The following is a 25,311-nucleotide window of genomic DNA, read 5'->3' as shown; positions in this document are numbered from 1 at the left end:
TATTAAAATACATGAAAAACTCTGCAACAGTAACAGTGGAATTGTCCTTTGTCTCTCACACAATAGTCTCTTCATTGTAAGGAACACTTGTTTTGATGTTCTTCTTCCAGGCTTCATAACTTCCCTTCCATGTCTTCTCCCACATTGTAGTTTCTTTCTTTATGATGTCTGTCATGAACTAGACACCAAAGTCTTCAAACACTTTTTATCTGTAAGAATATTTTTTACAGTTCATTCACTTGTCCTGGTTCTGGTCATAGTAGGAATGTTACATCCATAACCTGGAGTCTTTAGAACATCCTTGCAGAATCCAGAGTAGGCTTCAATTCTCCTTTAACAAAGACTATTCAATTTCTCATCTAAGAATATTCAGAAATTAATATGATAGTCTTCAGTTGTTCTTATCATTACAAAGTTGCCCATTCAATGACAATGAAGTTTCATAAATATGTCTAATGCTGCCCGTGCTATGATAGCAGCAGAACTAATAAAACTGGCTAGCAGGCATACTTCAGCATCTGTGATACTGCCTCCTAAAGGCTTCAGATCTCATCTTACTCTCTTGTTCTGGTCCTGCCCTGATAAACAGATATGTGTAGAGGAGCCAAAAAGAATGCAAGTGTTCCTTCCTTTCTGAATACATCTCCCTCTCATCTGATTTGAAATCCTGGGGCTGGGGTGGGATGTGAGATTGAAATAAGCAGAAATACACACCTGAATACACATATGAATCATTAAACATGAAACATAAAATTATTCAGGGATTCTGAAGAACTACAATTTCCACTGTTTGGCTTATATTAGTGTAGTAGTTTTACTTAGGCCTCAAATTAGCAGGCTCAAGGAGTCTGTGTGGATTGGGAGAGACCAGGGAGATATTTCATACCAGATGATGCAAACCTAAGATATGAGTGCAGGAGTGGGAGGTGTTAGTTCAGTACCATTGTGGCTGAAGTAGAGGCAGGACATGCTACAGCTCTTCTGTTGTGCTGGGCCCCGCTCCTGTTGCCACTACTTGCATTTTGTTTGAATTCAGGGAAGTAGACACATTTTGTTGTTATGCTTTCTGTTTCTTGCTGGGTGTCTTTTAAGGTGCTTATAGATCGAGAGTGATAGAATCTCTTTTCAATGGGGAGTGGGAAGTTATTTCCTGCTATTTCTAACTTGGGTAAGTGTCTGTTATATTTTAGTTTTAATTTTCTCTTTTGTGTATAAATATATATAGTTAGTTTAAGCACAAACATAGTTTGAAGGTTTTTTTTCCCTTTCTTGCCTTTTCTCAGCGGCAGGGAAAGAAGCTCTGACTCTATTGGTCAGTTGGGATTTTGCCAGCTCTACCCAAGACAATTAGTTAAAGTAGTGGTAGTAGATTTTTACCATGTCATTCTTACAATTTTTTTTTTTTTACATTTCATAACATTAAACAATGGGCATTGCCAGTTGTAAGGAATCAAAAATAAAAATTTAAAGTAATAGACATTTTGAAACTAATGTTCAGTGGGGCAATAATAGCACATACAGTAGACAATTCAAAATCTATCAAAATGGGTTCAAGTGAAAATCAAAGGTATATTCTTAATGTGAAATGCAGAAAGGGAGGATGGACAAAGGATTATTGATAAGGCAAAGATATTCCAACTGCTAGAAACTCACTAATTGCCTTTAGCTTAAAAGCAGCTAGTCTCAGTTTCTTCAAATACCAGGTTCTTTGCTAGCATGGGAAGTTTTCAGGTGTAATACATTTCAAAAGAAAGAGGAGGGAAAATGTTTAATCATGACTTCAGTTTAAAGTTAGTAGCAACTGTCACTAGATTCACACTGAATGTAGCTTTGAATGTTGAATTTAAAACAGAAGTTTCACATTAAAGTTGAAATATTATTCTTCTTTGTTTCTGAAGTAGGCTATTTAAAGCACTTAGCTATTTACTGTGATGAAAGTTAAATAGCCAAACTGTGCAAATTTGTCATTACCAGCTGTGGCATCACTTACATTTCATACCAACAAATTAAAATTTACTGCCATATATGAAACATGCAATCAAATTGTAGCCAGATGGAGAAGCTGTTTTAAAGTAGATAAAGTTGCCAATGTAATCTCTTTATGCTTTTGAAACAATCATGTTCAATATTCTGAAATATATAAACTGATATTCTCACTGGCATGTATCAATCAATTTATCTGGTATCACAGTAATTTGAAACTGCACTTCTAGGTCACCTGATACAAATAGCAATAAAGAGCAAGGGTTATGTTTGCAGCCTACACTAATGCCTTAATCAAACATTGTACTTTGGGATTCTGTTGTAAAAGCTGCATAAAATAAATTTTGCTGCTTTTGTTGAGGAGGTATAAGAATCATTGCGAATAATCTTAAAAAACCCATCCCAAACCAGAAAACCATGTAGACCATTCTACAAAGTGAAATGATGAAATAGTTGAAAGATTTTCTGAAACTTGGAAAAAAAACCCAAGCCTAAAACTTAACATAAGTAAACCATTATCTGTAAAGAAACCAAGAATGCACTATTACTGGCACTTCACATGATATATTGTAAGTTTGAATATTTAGTGGCTTTAAATTTCATGTGTATCACTAACACATGTATGGTTAGGCACCTGAATTTTCATTGCATATTTATGAAGACTCTATTGACAAGTATTTGCTAGTGTGATGAGGCAGTAATAGGATACAACAATGGACATTTAACACTGTAGTAACACTATAGTCAGTGTCATAATCTTTCCTATGAACCTGTAACCAAATGCTTCAAAGGAGAAGTAATGAAACTATGTTTCTAGATCATTAATTTACTGTATCTGGGAGCCATGAGCAAAAGAAGGTAATGTTTTCTTCCACCATATATGGAATTATTACAAGATGGCAAGTTTTTCATATCATTCTTATCCATGCAGTTGCTGAGCTCAGAAAACACAAATGAGTCTGCAAAAAACAAGCAGAACACAGATATTCTAAGAGCAATAAGAGAAACTATAAAGATACTAGGTGGGAAAGACAAACCAACATATATGTTCATTATCCAATGGAAAATGACATTTTCCAAAGTAGCTATTATCTCTGATCTTCAGATCTAATGGTTCTTTCTTTATTTTCATCAATTAAAAAATGGACTTCAGCACAATGAAGATTCATCTTTTTCATGATTCCTATTTCAGAACTGGAATCAGGACACTAAACACTGTACGCACGGAGATATGTCAACAGTGTATTATACTTTACTGATTATTGTTTGCCTTTATTTTAGTTCAGATCAGTCATGAAAGACTATGAACTCTATGTGACAAACAAATATAAGCATTCAAAATTGATCATTTCATAGATGTATCCGCCTATTGTAATAGCAAAAGTCTGTATTACAGATATTTTCTTTTCCATGTGGCTTCACTGCAGATATTTCTAGAAAGACGTAAAGACATTATAATACAGATAGGTGTAATCTGACCTTAATAAAACCCATCAGCTTATCAACCACTGAGAGACAAAACTTGTGATGAAAAGAACTGAACTCCAGTGCCCCAATTATAGCCATAATTTAGGAAATGGAATTTATTGTATTTCAGAGAAGAATACATCATTTACTGCTGGAGACAAGTTATTGAAGAACTTCCATTGCGGACATTAATACTCATGTGTTTGGAAGAAAAGGCTACTCGTTTCAGAATTTTACACACCATTTCCTGCATTTATCCCCGCTGGACCTCCATACTTCAAGTGACTTCCAGAACCAATTGAAACTAGCAGTTTGAAAATTATAGTGTCAGTCTAAACTAGATTTAAAATAACTTCCCAACTAAAAAAACAGGTGAATATCTAAGCCCATACTGGTATGAAAATTATACTAGTATTTTAGGTTTAAAATCAATTTTCACCTTTGTAGTTACTTACAATAAAAGTTGAATTTAATAGTGCAAAGCATTTTTTCTTCCATTAGCAGAAATGTAAAGGTGGTGTTTATTTTTTTAAATTTCACTTATTAATCAGAGGAAGTAAAAATTGCTGTTTCCACATACTTAATTTCTACACATCACAATTACCCTAAAAAAAGAAACTTGCATGAAATTTTGTTTTCTGATAAAGGCTCTAATAGGTAGTCTTGCAAAGTGAAAGAAACCTGAATGGGAGGTATTTGTAGAACACAGGTGTTTTGGACTAACAGCCTGAAAATTTTTATTATCAGCAGATTCATCCAAAACAGGCTGAGATAGTTATTAAACCTATGTATGAAGTTTTCATCTATAAGCATGTCAGTCTCAATGAAACAAAAACACTGACTGGAAACATGTTCATAAACCCTTACAAACACCGGTGATGTGTTGAGAAACCTAGTCAGAGGGGTGACAAGGTCTAGATTGGTTCTGCACATTTCTACTGGGTTTTTTTCACACCAAATTTGCAGGGAAAAAACCAAAAGCCAACCCCACCAAACGTATTTGCAACCTACTTTGTCATGGTGGCTCTCTTTAAAATAGTAATGACTAAACAAGCAGGCCTTGCTGCTATGGGATCCTTTAGCACCGCTGGGCTGTAGGAGTTAAAAATCTTCCATCTTTACTTTAGTTGCATGGTCTCCATCGCAGTGCATTTCCAAATTTGGTCACTTATTTCCTTATTTTCTCTGTCTTTGATTTAGCTAAGCTGGTAAATAATGTGTGTTCCTAATCCTTTATTAATCATAACATAATTGCTCAGGATTATTTATTTATTGGGCTGTAGTTTATTCTGACCTTGAAATCGTGCTATTTCAAGGAAATACTACAAAAATACATGCAGTACTTTGACTTTTATGTATTCTTTTAACATACTACTTCCCTCATGTCTGCATTTAAGCCCATACGGAACATTCTCTCAAGCCATTTGAAAAAGTTTTTGTCTTTTGTCAAACATATCATTTCTATTACAGTCAGGTAATTGAAATGCATGGGGTTTTAAGTTCACATCTTCATTGTAAATTAGCTCCAAGGGTATGATTAGCCAATCACTTTCTGTAGCTCTATATTCACCTATTACAAAAGAGAAAGATCAAGCTAAAACTTCCTTTATCACCACTGTAACAGTTTTCTATATATCCCCTGAATGTTTGACAAGCTGCTTCAAATTTGAGAAACTTTGTTTCTTTCTATAGTCTCCTGAAGAACAGCAGAAAATGTAGTAGAAAGTCTGCTACAGAAATCATTGTCTGTTCTACCGTAAGATTGACTTTGCAAGCTCTGACTCTGAATCAGTTCTAAGATTCTAGGCCTCCTTTCCCTTTTTAATAACACTATCAGAAATCCAGCATTTAAAAGAGATTTCTGAAAAAAAAATCAAAATTTATTTTCTTTATTAAAAGGAAGAATTTTCCAAACTGACTCTTTTCTTAGTGGCTTCAACATTATTAACTTCTGGGGTTGTGGATAGGAATGTTGTATAAAAAATCATGATTTTTAATCATATTGATAATGTTGCCTCAGGATTTTTATATATTTGTAGATTTTAATATTATGTCAATTTGTACACTTTTATAAAGCTGTATAGTTTCTCACACTTGAGGTACCAGCTAACAGTTTCTAATGGTTTCTCACTGTTTGTGCCACATTCCTGAATTTCTGTTTAAAGGTTTTTTCAATGGATGAGATTTCAGCAAGGACACTGTGTTTTGGACTCATGCACCTGAATCAAAATAATAAGACATATTGTAGTCAAAACAAGATAGAAGACCCAAAACCATCCAGCAGTTCTGAGGGTGGTACCAGGGTGATACCAGGGGCAAAATGTTCTTGGGTTGGATAAACCCACTAGATAGGATAATTAAGTACTGTTATAAATTTTTAAGAACCCTACACTGGGTGTGTGCCTGTGCAATTTGTGCACCCGAAATCTTTCACTAAGGAACTGCTCTCTACTTTACTTATACTGTTATTGTCTCAGAAGTCTTTTTTTCCTTGATTTTAGGCAACAATAAAGATAAAAACAAAAATATATGTGACAAAGGATTTCTTCGAATCAGTGCCAAAATCTGAAATTTTGGGTCATAGGAGATTCAGCAGATACATTGTGCAAGAGCTTTCAAATGTAGTTGCTCTGCAGTTTCTTAACACTGCATTAATTGCTCCCATTTATTATCAGAATTGAATAAACTAAAATCTCTTATAGTGATGCAAAGCTATGCTTATGTGAGGAGAAAGGAATTTGATTTGATGATTCTTATGGTCCTTTCCACCTTGAGATATTCTGCAATTCTATGAATCTATGGAACGTCCCTCGGTGGCTATAGAATGTATATATTAACAGAAATCAACATATGCAACAGTGTCCATGGAAAGGTTCAAAATACATTAGATTAAAGGAATGAAATAGAAACACCCATAGTAATATCGTGCTCTTTTTTAGTAACACTACCATTATTTTACAGACTGGTAAAATGAAATGCAGAGGCAATGATCTAGCCACTGTTACCTAGGAGCTTATGGCAGAGCTAGCAATAAAACACTGTTTGGAAGTCCCTGAGCAGCTAATCCATGGAGAATGCAGGGTAGAAGAGGCAAAAATGTGAATGATTTTGTGACTATATCCACTTGAGTGAAGCAGCATAATCACCAATAGTTCAGGGGTTATTTCTGTGCCACCACTAAATACACCAGAACACTATTTTTTCTTTTACATTTTATTTTTATTTTTAAACTGTTTTGGTTTTCAATCTTTCCAGTAAGGGCACATTGCACATTTATAAAAATTATTTTTACAGCAAAGTTTTATTTGAATCCTTTCTCTGTGTGCATTCATTTCTACCAATAACTACCAAGAAATCTCCACAGGCAATAAACAAGATTTTATGTGTTTATTTATTTGTCTGAAACTAGAGTAAGAGCTCCATGAGCTGAAATATAGAAGAACATAAGAAAATTCTGCTTTAATTCAGGAATAAAATCACAAATATAATTACAACAGAAATCTTCATTACTTTGAAATAGAGTTCTTCTAAAGTGTAAATTCTGTGGTGACTCAGAAATTGAAGTGCTGACTTCTACTGAAGTCAACAGCAATTTTCTTGTACATAGTTCAATGTGTGTATGATGAACTGAATACCAAACTGTTTCAGGCTTCTTATCAAAATCTTCAGTGCTCATACTTTTAAATGCTATCAAAACTAAAGGAGCATCTTCATTAAGGTAATGGCTGCAGGATACAGTACTGAACTTTGAGAAAAGATAGTGAACATTTCCAGCCATGTATATAAATGATTTATCATCAGCTATGTTATTGTGAAGTTTATAAAGAAATGCTCTTAGTAATTTCTTACTTTTTTCTATAAAACATTGAAAACCAAGAAGTCTAGATCTTCCTGTATATCTTTTTTCTGACCATATTTCCTACTTTTACTGCTTCTTAATTACCTATTAAGAAATAAAAAAAATAAGGAATACCCTTTTACATTCTTGGAATAACCTTTTCGGCTTGAAAGTCTCCCAAAAGACGCAACCTCCTCTGCAGCAGGTGTAGTTTTAATGATCCTTTGATGCCATATGTCAAATTCCATCACTTGCTGTGAAGAGTGACATTTCTTTTAATAGCTCCTAGCAACAGCAATACCAGTTATTGGTGGTCACCTCACCCTAGACAAACAATTCCTGCAGCAAGAACTTTTAATTTCAGTTCCATGCCATTCTGCACACCTTTCCTGCTCTCCTCTGTTTGTAAACATTTTTAAAGTAAAATAAATCTCTATTAATAATTCTATGCACAGTATACTTGTTTTCACATGCACATTCACAAGAGTAACACTACTCAGGTACATAGGGATATTTCAAAGCTGTCTTCAAGTGGATTTCCTGTGAGTATAGACAGTAAACATGGAAACATGGTGTAAAGTGCAGCTGAGGATGGCTTTCAAGAACATATTTGCTCACAGGTGCAAGGCAGTAGAAGTGCATCATTGCTATAGCAATAAATGTAATGCTACATCAGCAACTTCTCTGTGGACATGCCATTGTTGCAGCAGTGGAGAAGCTTGTGTGCCCTCATGAGGTTGAGAGCTATGCTGGCAATGGTATGTGCCTCTGGTAGGGTCTCCCTTGACAAATAGGTCTCAGCTGAAGGGTCAGACAAAGTGTGTCCACGGGCAGGATGGGCTGGCTAGCCCCCCGTCAACCATTCTAGAAGAACAACTCTAACTCCAAACCTGGGCAGATGGAGCTCGCTTAGCCCTGTAAGGCCATCCATCTAAGAGAAGGATACTCTAACCGAACCTACGTCCTGAGGTATTCACTGTCACCGTCCAAGCTCGCTAGACCCTGGCAGACGAACCTTAGGAGTAAAGGGTGGGGATAATTCTGCACATGCTGTGCCTCACCTAAAAAACCCATTGTGCAGGCTCGAAGGGTTCACCCACATTGCAAAGCCCTGTAGTGACAGGTGAGGGTCAAAACAGCAGGTGATAGGAAGCAGCTGGAAGCCGCAGACCCAATCCTGCATGCAGGCGGTTCAGGATATTGGTCTTTCGAGACTTGACCCTGGAGATGACAGCCTGGTGCAGCAGCATCCTGAATGACCAAGCAGCCTTTTTCAGGGAGAGCACATGCTCCACATGGAGAAGGGCCTAGAAAAGGTGGCCTAACCAGAGCTCATCTCCACCCCTCAACAGGTTGGCTAACTGCGGACAACAGGCATCATCTAATGCAGTCAAACCAAAGAGACAAAAGAATACACCTGCTTCCAAAAGCGGGTCCAAACTGATACTCACAGGTTGAAACATCAGAGTCATGCTTGATACTGTGAATAGCGATGTCCTGAATATTGTTCTTCTCTAATTGCTCACAAACTCTCATGACTCAACATCAACATCACTGCTCTCAGTGAAGTTCATCTTCATGAGGAAGGCAGCCTTAAAGAACATGGTTGGTCAGGCAAACCCAAAACTGAAAGTCACCTTTCAGGAGTTGGCTTCATGATTAAAAACTCCATTGCCTACAAACTTGAAAACTTGCTGATAGGTCATTCCGATTGCTTTATCTCCTTATGTCTCCCACTACACAACAAGCAACATGTTCTTTTTAGCGTGTATGCCCCAACTCTCCAAGCTGACCCAGTGGAAAAAGACAAATTCTACACTGACCTGTGCTGCCTCACCCAAGAGGTTTCTGTAGATGATAAGATCATAATCCTTGGTGACTTCAATGCCAGAGTAGGAAAGAACTCTTAAACATGTGAAAGAGTACTGAGCAACCATAGTGTTGGAAACTGCACCAACAATGAATGCCTCCTGCTAGAGTTTTGTGCAGAGCAGCAGCTCACCATCACCAACACTATCTTTCAGTAGAAACGCAGCCTGAAGACAACCTGGATGCATCCTCGATCCAAACACTGGCACGTTATTGACTATGTCTTAGAACAACAGAGAAATGTTTGCAATGTCTGTCATACCCAAGTGATGCCTAGCCCAGAATGTCAAACAGACCACCGCCTTGTGCGCTACAAACTGAACCTCCACTTCAAGCCCAAACCTAAGAGAGGTGGCATTCCAAGGAGGAGGCTCCAAGTTAACAATCTCCAAACAACTACAATGAGAGACAGCTTCCACTTAAACCTTCAAACTAGACTCAAAGATAATCCTATAGATCCCTTTCCTGAAGCGCTTTGGCAAGATGTTAAAAATAGCATCCTGCAGTACTCTGAAGAGTCCCTAGGGTTCTCCTCCAAGAAAAACAGACTGCTTTGATGAAAATAATCAAGAGATCCAGGAACTTATTAAAGAAGAAGAGAACTGCTCACCAACCACACCTTGCTCAGCCATCTTGCCATGTAAGAAAAGCTGCCTTTTGTCTTCCATGCAGTAAACTCCAACAGAAACTTGAGACATCCAGAAAAAATGGTGGCTCAATCTAGCAGAAAAGATACAACTATGCCAGATTTGGATGACCACAGAGGATTCTATGAGGCCCTGAAATCACTCTACAAACCCACACACCAGGTTCAAAGCCTGCTACTCAGTGCAGATGGCCAGATGCTTCTCACAGATAAAGCCTCCATCCTGAGCCAATGGTCTGGGCATTTTCAGACTCTCTTCAGTGCCCACTGTGTAGTTCAAGGCTCAGCAATTCAGCACATTAAAGAACAACCAGTGAAAAACAAATTTTTGTACAGATTAGTACCCGCTTTCACAGAAGAACTTCTACCTGAAAGCCAGTGTGGTTTCAGAGCCAATAGGAGCACCACAGACATGGTATTTGTTCTCAGACAATTGCAAGAGAAGTGTAGGGAACAGAACAAAGAACTCTATGTAACTTTTGTTGACCTCACCAAAACTTTTGACACTGTGAGCAAAAAAGGCCTGTGGCAGATCTTGGAATGTATGGGATGTCCCCCCCGGGGATCCTCAAAATGATCATCCTGCTACATGGGGATCAGCACGGACAAGTCAGATATGGCGATGCACTCTCTGAGCCCTTTCCAATAACCAATGGTGTGAAACAAGGTTGTGTCCTTGCACCAACTCTATTCACAATCTTCTTCAGCATGATGCTCCAAAGGGCCATGGCAGACCTTGATGAAGAAAAAAGCATCTACATCTGATATCGTACCAATGGAAGCCTATTCAACCTAAGGTGACTGAAGGCCCACACTAAGACCCTGAATCACCTTGTCCGTGAGCTGCTTTTTGCTGAGGATGCCGCCCTCGTTGCTCACACAGAAGCAGCTCTGCAGCGCTTAACATCCTGCTTTGCAGAGGCTGCTGAGCTTTTTGGGCTGGAAGTCAGCTTGAAGAAGACAGAAGTTCTCTACAAACCTGCACCTAAGAAGTCTTCCATCATCCCCACATCACCATAGGTGAATCAGAGCTTAAGTAAGTCCAGTAGTTCACCTATCTGGGAATCTTCATTTCTTCGGATGGTAAGATTGACAAAGAGGTAGACAACAGGCTAGCAAAGGCCTTCAGAAAACTCCATAAAAGAGTCTGGTGCAATCAACACCTGAAAAAAAGTACAAAGATTAGTGTCTACAGAGCTATTGTTCTGTCTACTCTTTTATATGGGTCTGAATCATGGGTCATCTACTGCCACTACCTGTGACTCCTCAAACACTTCCATCTGCCTCTGTTCAATCCTAAACATCCAGTGGATTGATTACATGACTAATGTGTGTATTCTTGAATAGACAGGAGTCCCCAGTATCGAGGCCATGTTGATCAGAACACTGCTGTGCTGGGCAGGGCACATCTCCAGGATGGAGGATCACTGCCTCCCAAAGATTTTGCTCTATGGTGAACTTGCCCCCAGCTGCCACAAGAGAGGAGCCCCGAAGAGGAGATACAAGGACTCCCTGAAAGAATTCCTCAGTCTTGGTCATATTGACTACCATCAATGGTCCACTCTGACTTTCAGTCGGGTTTCATGGAGACACACCATTCAAGATGCTGCTGCTTCCTTTGAGAACACATGCAGAATCATTCTCAAGGAGAATAGAAAATGCAGAAAGAACTGTCCCTCGCCAATATTGCCTAAGGAAACTTTCAACTGCACTTGCCTATCCCTCATCAGCCTTTTTAGCCACTAGCATGCTTGCAGGAAGTGTGGGTGGTGTCCTTCCCAAATCGTCGTTTGCAAAGCCTAGCCATGATGATGACATCAGCAGACACCCAGGTGTTGGCCCCCTGCAGGTTTTCCAAGGGGCTTCTGAGTGCACAAGGTCTGGAGGAATATGATATTCCCTTGAAGTGTTCCAACTTTCCCAGCTTGTCTTTATAGAAGAATTTCCCATCCCTTTGATCATTTTTCTGGCCCTCCTCTGAACCTGTTCCAAAAGGTCTAGATTCTTCTGTGCTGAGAATCCTAGAGCTGGACGAGCACTCCCAGTGAGAATCTCAAAAGAGTGACGTAGAGGAGCATAGTCACCTCCACCAGCTTGCTGGTCAGGCCTCTTTGATGCAGCTGAGTTTGGCTTTCTGGGCTGCAAATATACACTGTTGGTCATGTCTAGCTTTTCATCCAGTCCTGGAGAAGCAGGAGAGCACACAGACTTAAATAAATTTACAAATTTATCTACCTGGTAGATAAAAAGAAGAGTAACAGCCAACATGAGTTTGTGAAGACTAGATCATATCAAATCAAACTAATTTTCTTCTATGACAGAGTAATGCATTTTGTGAATAGAAAGGAAGTGTTAGATAGCATATATTTCATTGCAGCATGCTTTTGCCACTATCACATGGAATTCTCATAAGAAAGCTAGGAAAATGAGACTGTTATGATCTGAACACCTAACTGGGAAGAATATTTTCCAGAGGGTAGTATTCTTTTAAATTATAATATATTAATTAGGGTTCTGTAAGTCCCATAACACTAGATAACTGATGGGAAAACATAAGGACCTTGATAATTAAAAACATAAACAAAACTAAATTTTGAAAAGGTGTAAAAATTTTGGAGGGTAGAAGTATATATCTCAATAATCTTGGTAAACATGAGAAATTTTGTGGAAAATTAGGTTATAATCTAGTAAGAAAAAATACAAAGTTTTTCACACAATTGGGTGTAAGTAGTTGCACAACCACAGGATATAGAAAACCTGTCTAGGCTTCAGCACTGCAGAAATTGCCAAAAGGGTCGTGAACAGAATTACAGTCACAGCACACATTAATCAACAATATCACACTAATGATGAAAACTCATTTAACTTAATGAGATAAAAACTGGACTATTACCTGCAAAAAAACACCTGAAGCCACAATTTTCTGTCCTAAGTGCTAGTAATGCCTCAGTTGGGATATTATCTCCAGCTTTAAGCATCATAGTTTGATTCAATTTATGACAGCCTATGAAGTAGTAACAAGTGTAAAAGTAGGTCCTGGAAATGAAACTGGGTAAGTCTGAAGACAATAGGTTTATTTGGTTTAGTAATATGATGATGGTCTTTGACTATATAAAAAGTGTTTTGAAGGAGAAGGAATGATGACCTTAAATGAAAACAAGGGAGAGCTGGATTTTTTATTTTTTTCAGGAAAAAACTCTAACAGAAAGAAAGGCCAAATAGATCATTGGAACTTCTATCATTTGAAATATTTTAGAACGTGGATATCCTCATTAATTCCAGAATTTCATAGAGTGACATGGATATAATTGATTCTGTTTTCAGTATGTATATAGAATTGTTTTTGAGACAATTACTACTACAACCTGTTTTTAGCCCTGGAGACTGACTGAAGAGATATAGCTTAGAATAATTCCTGTAGGACTTATATGGGTTTGTAGGCAATCTTTTATCTGCTTCATTGTGTGAGTTTTTCATGTACTATAGTTTAAGATTACAGAATGAAACCATTCTCTCTCCACTGAACTCACTTCTTCTGGTGATTCTTCTTCTTGATTATTCTGTCTCTCAGTCTCTTAGTGTTCTTTTAGAGCTCATATGGTCAGTACATATTAATTCTGCAGGTTGATACCACCATTAGGTGGATTGTTGTACAGCCTGCAGGCAACATGTACTGTAACTAGGGAAAAAACACTAAAAACACATTTAAGAGAGCACTTGTCTTGTTACAAAAACATCATAAAGTAGAAAAATTCCCTCTGTATATTTTTTTCCTATTTTAAAGCAAAATTGCCCCTGTAAGTGTATTGTCATACTTTAAAAATTGCATTGATTAATGCAATATCTATGCCTTAGAAAATATTTGGAATATTTCATTTTATTATTAAGAAAAGGAGAATTCCTCAAGAAACTTCAATAGCCAGGCCTAATAGATCTAAATATCAATATTATTAATTATTTCATTTTAGTTTCTAAAAATACCAAACTTTCAGAAAGAAAAAGGTGAAATAATAAAATAATATAGGTGCAGATCCTGGATAGTAAAATTTAGACTAAATTCTCTCAGATACATTGTATCAGAGCAAATAAAAATAACCTCAGTCCTGCAGGAACTTTCTTTGATTTTGTAAAATTAAAGATATTATTAGCAAATATTTAGTACTATGTGTACCAGAGGTCTGTTAATTCCCAGGAGCCCATTATATTGCAATGAAAATTTTACATCTGAAAAAATCTATTTTACTTCAGAAAGGAACATAAATGAAAGCAATTGTTCTTTCTGCATCAAAGTCTTTCGACTACAGCTAACTGTAAAAGAGATCTATTTTTTTCTGCTTGTTTAGTTGTTTGGGTTTTTTTCTTTTGTTTTTGTGTGAGGGTTTTTTGAGTATTTTGGGTTGGTTTGGGAGGTTTTTGAGTATTTTTTTTCTTCCCTCTAGATGTTACCAGTACAATATCCCTCTTTGTCCATCAAGGAAAGTATTTTAACTAGCCTGCAGTGCTCAGTTTTGTCAGACTGTTTTCTACTTTTACATTATTGATGAATACTTTACAGCACACAGAGCAAAAAAGTACCTGGGCTTTCTGTCAGAACCTAGGAAAACAGGATGGAATTCTGCCTTAGGCATTCCTGGGAGAAAATTGGGAGGGGTTAACTACAGTCATCTTCGGTGAACTTTTCAAGCCAACACATATGCATAATTTATACTTTCTTTTTAGTAAAACCTTTAGCAGAACATGTATTATTTATTTATTTGGTTGGTTTTTAAATGCCTGTGTTATTTAGTGAAGGCTGTCTGAATTGCTCCTGAATTTGTTGCAATTTAAAAAGTCATAATTCAGTTTTCAAGAAATCAAAAAGTAAAAATTTTTAAAAGTAGTTATATTGCACACTGTTTGATTAGAGAAAGGATGAGCCAAGGAGTTTTTCACAACACTTGTTTGAAATAAGATTTTAGATTTGGATATTGGCTGTCTTCCGTCTTTTGCTTTTTCTCCGTTACAAGGAGGTTGTAAATAAATCTAATTTACTGACCATTAGAGGGTTTAAATAAGAAGCATCACAGAATTACAGTATGTACTTCTAAAATAAAAATATCATAGAGACCAAGAAGATCGAAAATCTGCATGTACTACTGCTAAGCATCAGTTATTAGTAGTGTAGACCTCAGTAGAATAAGTGATTGCTTTAGGATATCTTTTTCAGGTACAGTTACTTCAAATTAAGCTGAAGTATTGGTAGAAATCTCTTATCCTAGAGCATGAGAGGTCAGCCTAAAGCACCAGCCCTGTTTTGTGGTCTTATTACAAGAGATGGTGAATAGCTCAGGGAGGTGCTGATTGCCTTTAACTCCCACAGATTTGAGTTCTCCAGTACCTAATGGTTTTAATCTCTTCAGTCCTAATGTCTACAATTAAACAGCAAAATAATTCCCCCCTGAGCCGTCTTGTCTTCTTCCATTTGGTATTCATTGATTTCCCACCCTGCTGCTATCTCCCCAGTTTCCAACTGAACTAAACACAGGGAGAATCATGTTATTTTTATTTCCATGTTAGTGTTTTATGCTAGCATCATTGACAATGTCGGCGCAGCTCTGGGAGTAGTTAACAGCTTTTGCCAAAGACAGCAGGGAACACAGAGAAAATTAAACAAAAATTAAGAGACAGATATTTGTAAACCAAATGACATTTTCTACAGTCCTTAAGTTTATTAAAGACAAGTTCTTGGGCAGAAAAAAGCTATGATTATTTACAAAAAAAAAATAAAGGAATAAAGAGAAACTTCAGATAAATAGTGGGCAGCAGGAATGACTAATGGGCAGCCTGATGACTAGCAGTCCTGATGGTGGAATAATCAACATTATCAAGCAAAAAGTGGATAAAAAGAAGCGAGTATTTGTGAACAGAAATGTTTCTGCTTCAGATGTTAAAATCAAGAAAATACAGTCCCTGGGATTAATTCATAGACAATAATAAAGATTGCAAGTTCAGGCCTATTCACAAAGTAGATCCTTTTACAAATCTTATTTAGCTAGTGTGATATGCAGAAGGCCACAACATTATACCATCTCACACTTGGACCGATAACAGTAAAATCAATATTTATTTTTAACAACAGAAGGTACTACTAAGAAGCTTGAATATTAGAGACACCATGAATCAGAAGCCCTTGACATACAGGAAACAGCAATGGCTGCAGGATCCATGCACAGGTATAGAGCACAGTTTACTTATCCATTGCCAGTGAGTTATTTTGCTAAACTTACTGCAAGTGTACTCAGTCAGATGATGTTGACAGTTACCAACTCCTAAATGCTCTTTCTGCCTATGGTTAGAATGTATATGTAAAGCATATACCCAGAAACAAATACTGACCCATGAACAAGAGTATTTTTGACCCCAACCAAGTCCTTTTGGCAGTGTCCAGTGTATAACGGAACCAAAATATACAGCTTTAGCAATACATGAAAAATCTATTTACATGTTTTGGAAGAAGACAGTTTAGATAGTTAGTAGCTGCATATTGAATTTGGATAACACAGCAGCGCTCTGTCTAAAATTTCATCACAAGGAACTTTCAAGCTTCACCAATAACATGCTGAGCCCAAATATATTATCACTGATGTGTGCAAGTCTGGGAGGGATTGCATGTGCCTCCTAATATGGTTTTCTTTCTTATTTTTCTGCTGTCAATGCCTCCTCTCTGTTTAGTCACAAGAAATATTTTTTTTCCTATAATGGGGATCAGGGAAAGTGTATGCATGGTGTTTATATAGAAATATTATCATCCCTCCTATAATCATTTTTTTCTTCCTGTTTATGGTTTGAGGAGTTTCTTTTTTTCAGTTTGGTTGTTCTAGACAGTCTCACATTCACATTTCTCACTTCCTCTTTAAATTCTCCTTCAAACATTTAACTGAAAAGGTGCTCGTTATTTTTTATTTCAAGGTCTAGTGAAGTGTCAGAAATAAAGGGGAGATATCTACCAGCTCTGCAGCAGCAGATGCCAATTTATTTCTAGAGATTTGGTTCTCAATCTCTATTTTCTCTTTTCAAGGTATTGAGACACCTATGCCACATAAATCCCTCTTCCACCAAGATTTTCTTATCAGGACAATGTTGCTGACTGTATGAATAAAAAGCAAGGGAAATACATGGTCCACAATGCATGAAGTAACTTGATTGCCTTCTAGGGTTTAGAAATGTCATAATTAACTAAAGAGTCTGTTAGAGAATAAAGCAGATAAGAAGATACAAGTTCTTAAATTATTTTTGAATTGTTCTGAAGTTATGCAAATCTAAAGATTACTTATTTTCATCTGCACTCCTCCTAAAACCCCTTTCATTTTGTTTGTTAGTTTGTTTGCTTTTTTATGTAAATAAGGTAGATGGATGTGTTTGAACAATTTGACTCGAAGGAGGTAGCAAATGGAAAATATTCTCCCTGAGGTAAATGATGAGCCTCAAAAATAGGTACTCCAAAGCATATTTTTTATGACTATTACTTCTCTTCCCTTTTTTGGAAACTGCACAACCTTTGCCTTTGTGTTGAGTTGGCAAAATGCCAACTGCCCAAAACAGAGTCAGAGGCCCTCCTCCGCCCAGTGCTGAGGGAAAGGGAGGGAAAGAAACCTAGAATTAACACCAAAATGGCAAACTTTTTATATTTACACAGCAGAGAGAAAATTTAAAACACAATACGATATAACACATATATATACAAATGTGAAAAGAAAGAACAACCCCAGTGAGTCACCCACCCCAGCTGAGAAACACTCAACAAGAGAGAAGAGAAAAAAAAAGAAAACCAACAGCAAAGAAATGTTTACTTCCCAAACCAAACAGCTACAAAGCAGTGGCAAGGCCTAACACTTCCAGCATGGTAATAGAAGGTCAGCTCAGTACTCGGCCATGAAGGGAAAAGAGTGCTAGGCACCTCCTACAGCTCCTTTTATACTTGATTTGGTGTCAAATTATATGAAATATCTCTTTGGTTGCTTAAATCAGATGATGCTTGTCCCCTCTAATCTACGTAGCATTTTCAGGGCCTACTAAAACTGAGGCCTGCTACAATTAAGGCCTAATCTAGGCCTAGCTAAAACTAAGGCCAAAACTACCATAGTCTTGTATAAACACTGTGTGGTTTCATGACCTCAAGAGCAGTGACAAATATTTTGGTGATCTAAAGTCTCTCAAGGAGATTTTCTTAAAAATTAAGTATTAAGACAGACTTCAGTCAATAAGGGAAACTGGCTCATAAAGGAAATCTAATAAGGAACCAAAGAGGGAGGAGCCAAGTGCCTCTTGGAAAAGCTGGAATAATAGCAATGAAAAGGACTTGCCAGCTTGTACTGTGAAAGATCAACAAACGAAAAATATACTTTGACATAACTGAGATATAAAAGACAAAGACTATTACTGTCATCAGTTTCAGAAATTCAATTCAGATTCAGTTCAGTGGTTTCTCAATTTGGGGGTTGAAATCCTTCAAACATAATATTCCCCATGCTATTCACATTTTAAACCATTTTAATACTTTATTTTACAATTGATTCAGGAATACTTAAATTTTGCTTGTGTCTACTGTGTCTTAATATCTTAGCTTTGGCTACCTGGCAGTATTCCTATTTCATTTAACTACTTCAACTTCCAAAAATGGGAAAACTAAATACTCCTCCAAATGATAATCATCATTGATGTTGATATAAGGATCATAATCTTGTTTAACTTATGTTGCTTTGTACTTTCTATTAGGTTTCTCTTTTGTAGGAATGTTATTTGGATAAATTCCCTATTGGACAGGCAAGTGTAAGTGGGGTAGATGATCAGTCAGAAATGTCTGTCTTTTAGGAGGTACAACAAAAGCCTTCTGAATGACTAAGATTCACTACAGCTCTGCCAATATCATATGACTGGTGACTGCTGATGATGCTGAGAGCCATTTTATTCTGTTTCTGAAAGCAACGTTCCCACAGAGAAGCTGAAGCTGAAGCTGCCACTAACCTACTTGGAGTCCACTTTGCTCAGGTGCCACTTTTCTTTTGAATCCAAAAAACTTAAAATAACCTTTATTTGCTCCCTGCAGTTACTAATTTCCTGCTAAATATCACAACGCCCTTTTTGTACTATCCATAAGAACTCAGGCAGTCACAAACATACCTTTTATTTATTTTTCTCTCCCCCCGCCCCCCAACATCTGCTTTCTAAATTTCCTTTAATACTCAAAGTTTTGTCGCTAGCTTTCTTGGGGACACTCAATGTTCCAAGAAACATTTCCCACAAATTACCCTAATTCACTAAAAGTACAGCAACCTACCTATAATTGACTCCCAGCTTTCTGTTATGAAGTATCTCTGGCTTTTTTTTTTCCTTAAGTCTATTCTGATAAAGCAAAGCATCTTTTAAAAAGACCTAGGAATGTTCTGTAGAGATAAAATGCACCTGGAGTGAACAGTCATTAAAACTTAAAGATTGTTTTAAAGCTATAAATATATACAGCACGTACACAACATATGTCTGACTCTGACCTTCATTCTTTAAATGTGAATGTTGCAAATACCTGATTTTTATATGCATAATGTGAATAGCTAAAATGCTCAGAAATTTGGAACATGCAGCTCAATAAATGAACTTATCTTACTTTTTCTTACATTGCAGTTTTGTTCACATAATGTACGATTGCAAACAAACCTTTAACTAATCAGTAATGCTCTTGGATGAATGTATGAGTCCCATATGTATTATTACTATTATACAATGAAGCTTAAAGTCAGCTGTACAATCACAGACATATCAAGGTGTCAATTGTAGTATTCTTCACATAATGACTCTTCAAAGTCAGCCTGCTTATGAAGACATGATTTATGTCTCCCACTATATACATGGAAAAAATATTTCTCTATTTACAGAATTCAACTACTAGATATATTTATGTAATTTTAAAAGCCTTACTCCTAAGGATATTGTGGCTTCTTTTTTTCTTCCTTGTCATCTCACATCTGACTGCTACATCCTAAACAGTCTCCACATTTTTTATAGTCCACAATCTGCTAATGTGGTTCAAAAGTACAATTTGACAGGTATCAGTAAGAAGCCTTCTCACCTTGTGTTTAAAATTGAGGTCTTAACTTACAAATGATTAGCAAAACAATACTTTTTATCCTTTGCATGATAGATATGGCACAAAGAATGAAGCAAGCCTTTAAAACCTTTTTGCAAATAAAAAAACCCTTTCTGTTTTATGAAATTATTTTTTGAAACTAAAAACTATCCCCTCTTCAGTGAGTTTCCAAATGTTGAATTTCATGCCAAGTCTTCATGCCTGAAGTATAACTACTGTGTTCTTAAAAAGAGGAACATCTAAGTTGTCATAAGGCATTTGTCATTCTTTTGCTTATCTGCTGAAGTTGAAGTTCTGTTAGTGTTTTTCCTGATCTTTTTATTTTCTTCAGGGTTGAGAATGACAGGAATGCAACAAAGGAGAAAAAAAGTCATCTCTATAGCCAAAATGCTCAGATGAATGCCCAAGGATGGGTCAGCTGCGAAAAGTACGGGTCGGGGGAAAAGAAGAAAATAGGGAAAACAAATTCTGTTTTAAAAAAGAAACGGTTCTCATAACGTGAAGAATGAAACCAATCTTGCATGCAAACTGCACACAATAGCTGACATGCATAGCACCATCAAGTAATTACTTCATCAGTATAATTCATTAGCTCAGTTGGTTAAAACTTGGATGGCCCCCTATGTGGGCCATTGACTTAAGAGTTGGACTCGATGATCCTTGTAGGTCCCTTCCAACTCAGAATAGTCTGTGATTTTGCTTAAATCTCTAGCTCTAATGAAAACAGTTCAGCCACATGTGCGATCGTCTTTTAAATAGGAAACTCTGAAAGGTGTACATAAAGGGTTGTTTTAGAGCTTTAGGGACATGAGCTACTATGCTTATGGAAAGTTTACCCTCTAGAGCACTGTGTATTGGCCTTTTAAATAATCATCAAGCATCATAAGGCTCTCTGATTGGATTCTAGGAAACAATTCACAATAGAAAATATTGCCACATTTTTCTAACAAATTGTTTATAAAACAGACTACAACTTCTCAATATTTGTTTGTTATTCAGCAATATACTTTGTCCATAATTCTTGACCATGCTTTTTCCATGGCTCAAGTTTGTGCAAATATTTATTCCTTTAAATTCCCGATGTTTTGAGTGAACATACATGACAGGTTTATGTATTCTGAATAAGTGAGTCTGACTCATGCAATCAGGTTTTCAGTATAATTGCCTTTGAATCCAAATTAAAAATTATTTTCTGTCAGAATTGTTATTCACGGTGGTGGTCTTGATTGAGCTACCTCATATTTAGGTATTTCCTGGCTTGTCAGTGTCCTTGATATAGAGTGTTTCCTTCTCTTGTTCAGGGTCCACCTCTTCTAACTAGCATAGAGAAAAATAAACAGGCAGCATTGGCTTCTTGCCTTCTCTGGGGCTTAAACATGTCTCCACTCTTTCATATAGTCCAAACCTACATTCCTCAGATTTGCTTAGTCATGTACCATAACCACAATTAGCTCTACAAAGAATCTCAACTTACTTATCACTCCTAGTGTTTGAGGCAGTCTCCAGTTAGTAACTGTTTTATGTCTGGACCACTTTCTTAGATACATGCATGTGTCAATTCCTGGGTGAAAAACCAAACCAAACAAAACCGAACAAAACAAAGCAAACCGAACAAACCAAACCAAACTAAACCAAACTAAAAAACTAAAAAGTGTTTAAAATACTATAGATATAATAGTGGGTTGAATGAAGATGGTTGAGCAGGCCAGTTTGCAGGAAAATGTACTGCTGTATTTGATCCTGTTCACACACGCATAGTAAGACAGCAATTGTATCTTTGAAAAGACTACAAATATGTCTTAAGATGACATCAGAAATTAAGTAGAGGAGGAGAAAGAATTTGCCTATGAAGCGTTGAAATATTAAGGCAGTACGGGGCACAGAGAGAAAGGGTAACAGTAAAGAAGAGCAGAGGAAGTCAAGATTCACCTATGTGGGAATAAAACATTGCCACAGAATTTCAACAAAGAAGAGGAGGGAATTTGACAAAGAACCTAGAGAACAAGAACACTTTTACTACAGAATACCTAATTGTGAATGGGTATGTAAACCCAAAGAGCACTGCTAATCACATTGATGGGATGTGTGCAGGGCCAGCAATGCCCTGCTTCATTACGTTCATATGGCACCTGTCAGTAGAACTATGTGTCTAACTACTGACAAAATAGGAATACAATTTGGCCATATGGCTTGTATTTCATTACAGTGTTTCCTTCAATCAGCCTAGGTGGCAGACACCTTGTCATTGCATCCTCTTGTCCATCCACCTGACAGCACTAGTTCCCTGCCATTCAAATATGTCTTGTCCCCAGCCCAGCTTCCCAGCTGCTGCTGACACAGTCCAGATGTTGCTTATGCTACTGCTCTTCCTGGTGATGATGACTCATCTTTTCTGGTCTTCCCTAGGCTTTGTGCTGCTTCACCAGCAGCTCCAGCTGTCTCTTCATGTCCCCCTATGATTTATTCCCTTTAGCAATGTTCCTTTCATGTTATTTGCCTCTCTATGGGCATTGGGGAGCACAGGATTCATATGGAACTTACCTAGTCTTCCGCAGGCTGGCTCCCAAGTTGTTTATTTACATATACTTGAGAGTTAATGCATCTTCTCCTGTTCAATTATTTCCTAACCTCAGCAGTTCCATCATTTAGTTAGAGACATGGAAACAGGAGGGCTGCAGGCCCTGTACTGTATTTTTTGAAAATGCCAGTTCATCTTGCAACACATCTTTAATTAAAGGAAGAGCTTTGATTAAAGACAAGAAAGTCTGGCAGTCAGACTCCTTTAAAAAAAGATAAAAATTCTTAGTCTTCCAACACATACTTTAATGCTCTGGGTATATAATTTAAAACCTCTATCACCTTGATTATATAAAAACTTGAAAGCAAGAGCCAATTTTAAATGCCAGCAGAAGTGGCATTTCTCACATTGTGACCTGACAAACCACAAGGAACTCCTAGCTCACATCAAAGATAAATTTAAAAATTGCTCAGATGATAAGGCAAATATTTTTGGAGCATTCCCTAGGACTAAACAAACCTACTTCCATCAGGATTAATCAGTCTTAAAAATGCTGCTTGGTTTAATCTATCTTATATGCTCCTGGCAAAGATAACCATACCCATAATCAGCCTAAAGGTCAGATCATGGAAAAAGCAGTATTTATTTACCTCTGGGGCACTGACAACATCACTTACTGTATTTTTTCTACCTCCAGTAGTGGTTTTGTCTTGTCAGTCACTAAATGAAAGCTATTAGCAGCAGTAGAAAACTATACTTCATTTACAAAACCAAGAAGATGCAAGTGTAACGACAGATCGTGGCATATGTTAAGTTCAAATGCATTTAATAGCTGCATTTCAGCAGGATATTTACTTCAGACAGTTGCAGTAAATCTTAGAACTCACCCCACTACAAAACTAGATCATACCACATGGCAACACAGAACAGTTTCTCAAAATATGTTGACTCATGCTTTCCTCAAAAGTTATTAATTTTCTTTCAAAATAACATTTTTGAAATTATTAGCTAATAAATATCAATGGAATACCTTGGATAAGGAACAGACCTGTGTCTTTTCTTTTGAATGTGATAATAAGAAGTAACCAGCCTGTCTATTTGTATTTACCTATTAATTTTTGTCTATAGATAGGGTATATAGGATAACTATTGATAAAATAGGCCTAGACATATTTGAACAGGTGTAGGTGATAAATAGATCTAGATATAAATAACTACAAGGATAAATAACTGGAAATTTATTTACAACTCTATATAGTCAATTATTTTAAATTACAGAAGTCTGTTATGGGTCCTTTCACTCTCTATGAGTAGGGATAAAATTTCACATTTATGAGCAGGCAGAAAATACTGACCATAGTAACATAGTCGTATCATCCGGGGTTTGTGACATTGATTTTTCTAAAGTAATTGAGTTAGGTGTAGTTAGGCAATTTGTTTTTCTAAAGTAAAAAGATAATTAATCAGATAAACCAAATCTTTCTCCTACTTAGGTCAAATTCTGTAAATACTTCCGAGCAAAGTTTCACATAAACCAATAGCACATGATTTGATAAATGTCTATTGTTCATTACTTACAACAAGCTCTGTCTGTACCTTCAAAAAACTTTTGATAGGGAATGAATACATTTATGAATAACACTTCAGAGTTTATTATTTTCCATTACTGGAGTCCTAGACTGCAAATTTTCATGGTTTTCTTTCCTGCAAATATTAAAAAGGAAACCACATCTTTTAAAAGCAAATATGTATGTTTTCTTTTGATCCTACATCTCCAGTTAGCATGTTACATCCTGCTGGTCCCACTATTAGGGGGTTGGGAATCAGAGACTGAGGGTGGGTGACTGAGGGGAGGAACCGCCTCTTTCTACCCAGTACCACCATCACCACAGCCTGATTTCCACACTCTAACTATACAACAGTCTCGTCCCACTTTTCTAGGATCTGATGCAGGTCACCAAGCAAAGGTGCTGCCTTCCAACAATGCCTGTCTAGCTCATACCTGATATGCTTTCATGAGACCAGGAAGGAGTTCACCTGAGAAAGCAGCTCTACATCAGATGTGACCACTGGGGTGCAATGGTGAGAAACTTACAGCAGCATATGAACCACTGACACTTTTACTCCAGTGTACTTCCACAGGCAAAATACCAATGTATCCATGTACCCTTGCACAATGAATGCATATGACACTTCAAAGTGATCATCATATCCTGTAACGTGATTTTGGAACAGACTTAAGGTATGGCCTTTGGAAGGGCAGAAAATGAGAGCGCCTAACTGCAGCAGCACATGACCTATATCAGTACATCGGCAGTCAAAGATGCAGCTTAGAGTTTCTCAGGAGGAAGTCCTGGCTTTATTCATGACTACTTAATAAAGTCCCAGAAGCCTGGTTCTGCAAATTGTAATTTCACTGCTGTTTAATATTCATTAATGCTTAAAGCAATGACAAGAACTATGTACATATAATAAATATATAGATTAAGATAGAGAATCTTTTATGTCTATTAATTTCTTTCCCCAAGGACATAGAACCCAATTTTTAATGCCTAATGTTCCTGAATACTTGGAAATCACATTAACAATTTTCAGAAGGGCTTCAATGTTAAACAAGTTTAAAGAAGTTTTAGTTTTCCTGTATTGCCATAACTCCTTGTTAATAATAAAAAGAGAGAGAGAGAGAGAAAGAGAGAGAGAGAGAGAGAGAAAGAGAGAGAGAATAGCAAAATAAGCTTGTTTCATTTGGTTTTCCTGACTAGCATTTCTTTTCCTATGTAAGAATGTGTTTACTCTTCTTTTGTCATCCTGACTCTGTTGTACTGATTAGAAATGCACAGCAATCATCATATGATAAATTTTTATTTGTG

The sequence above is a fragment of the Pithys albifrons genome, chromosome 4 (genome assembly GCF_047495875.1).
Source record: "Pithys albifrons albifrons isolate INPA30051 chromosome 4, PitAlb_v1, whole genome shotgun sequence".
NCBI lineage: Eukaryota > Metazoa > Chordata > Aves > Passeriformes > Thamnophilidae > Pithys > Pithys albifrons.
The sequence above is the reverse complement of the archived record's forward strand: the minus strand, read 5'-3'. Positions refer to the sequence as shown.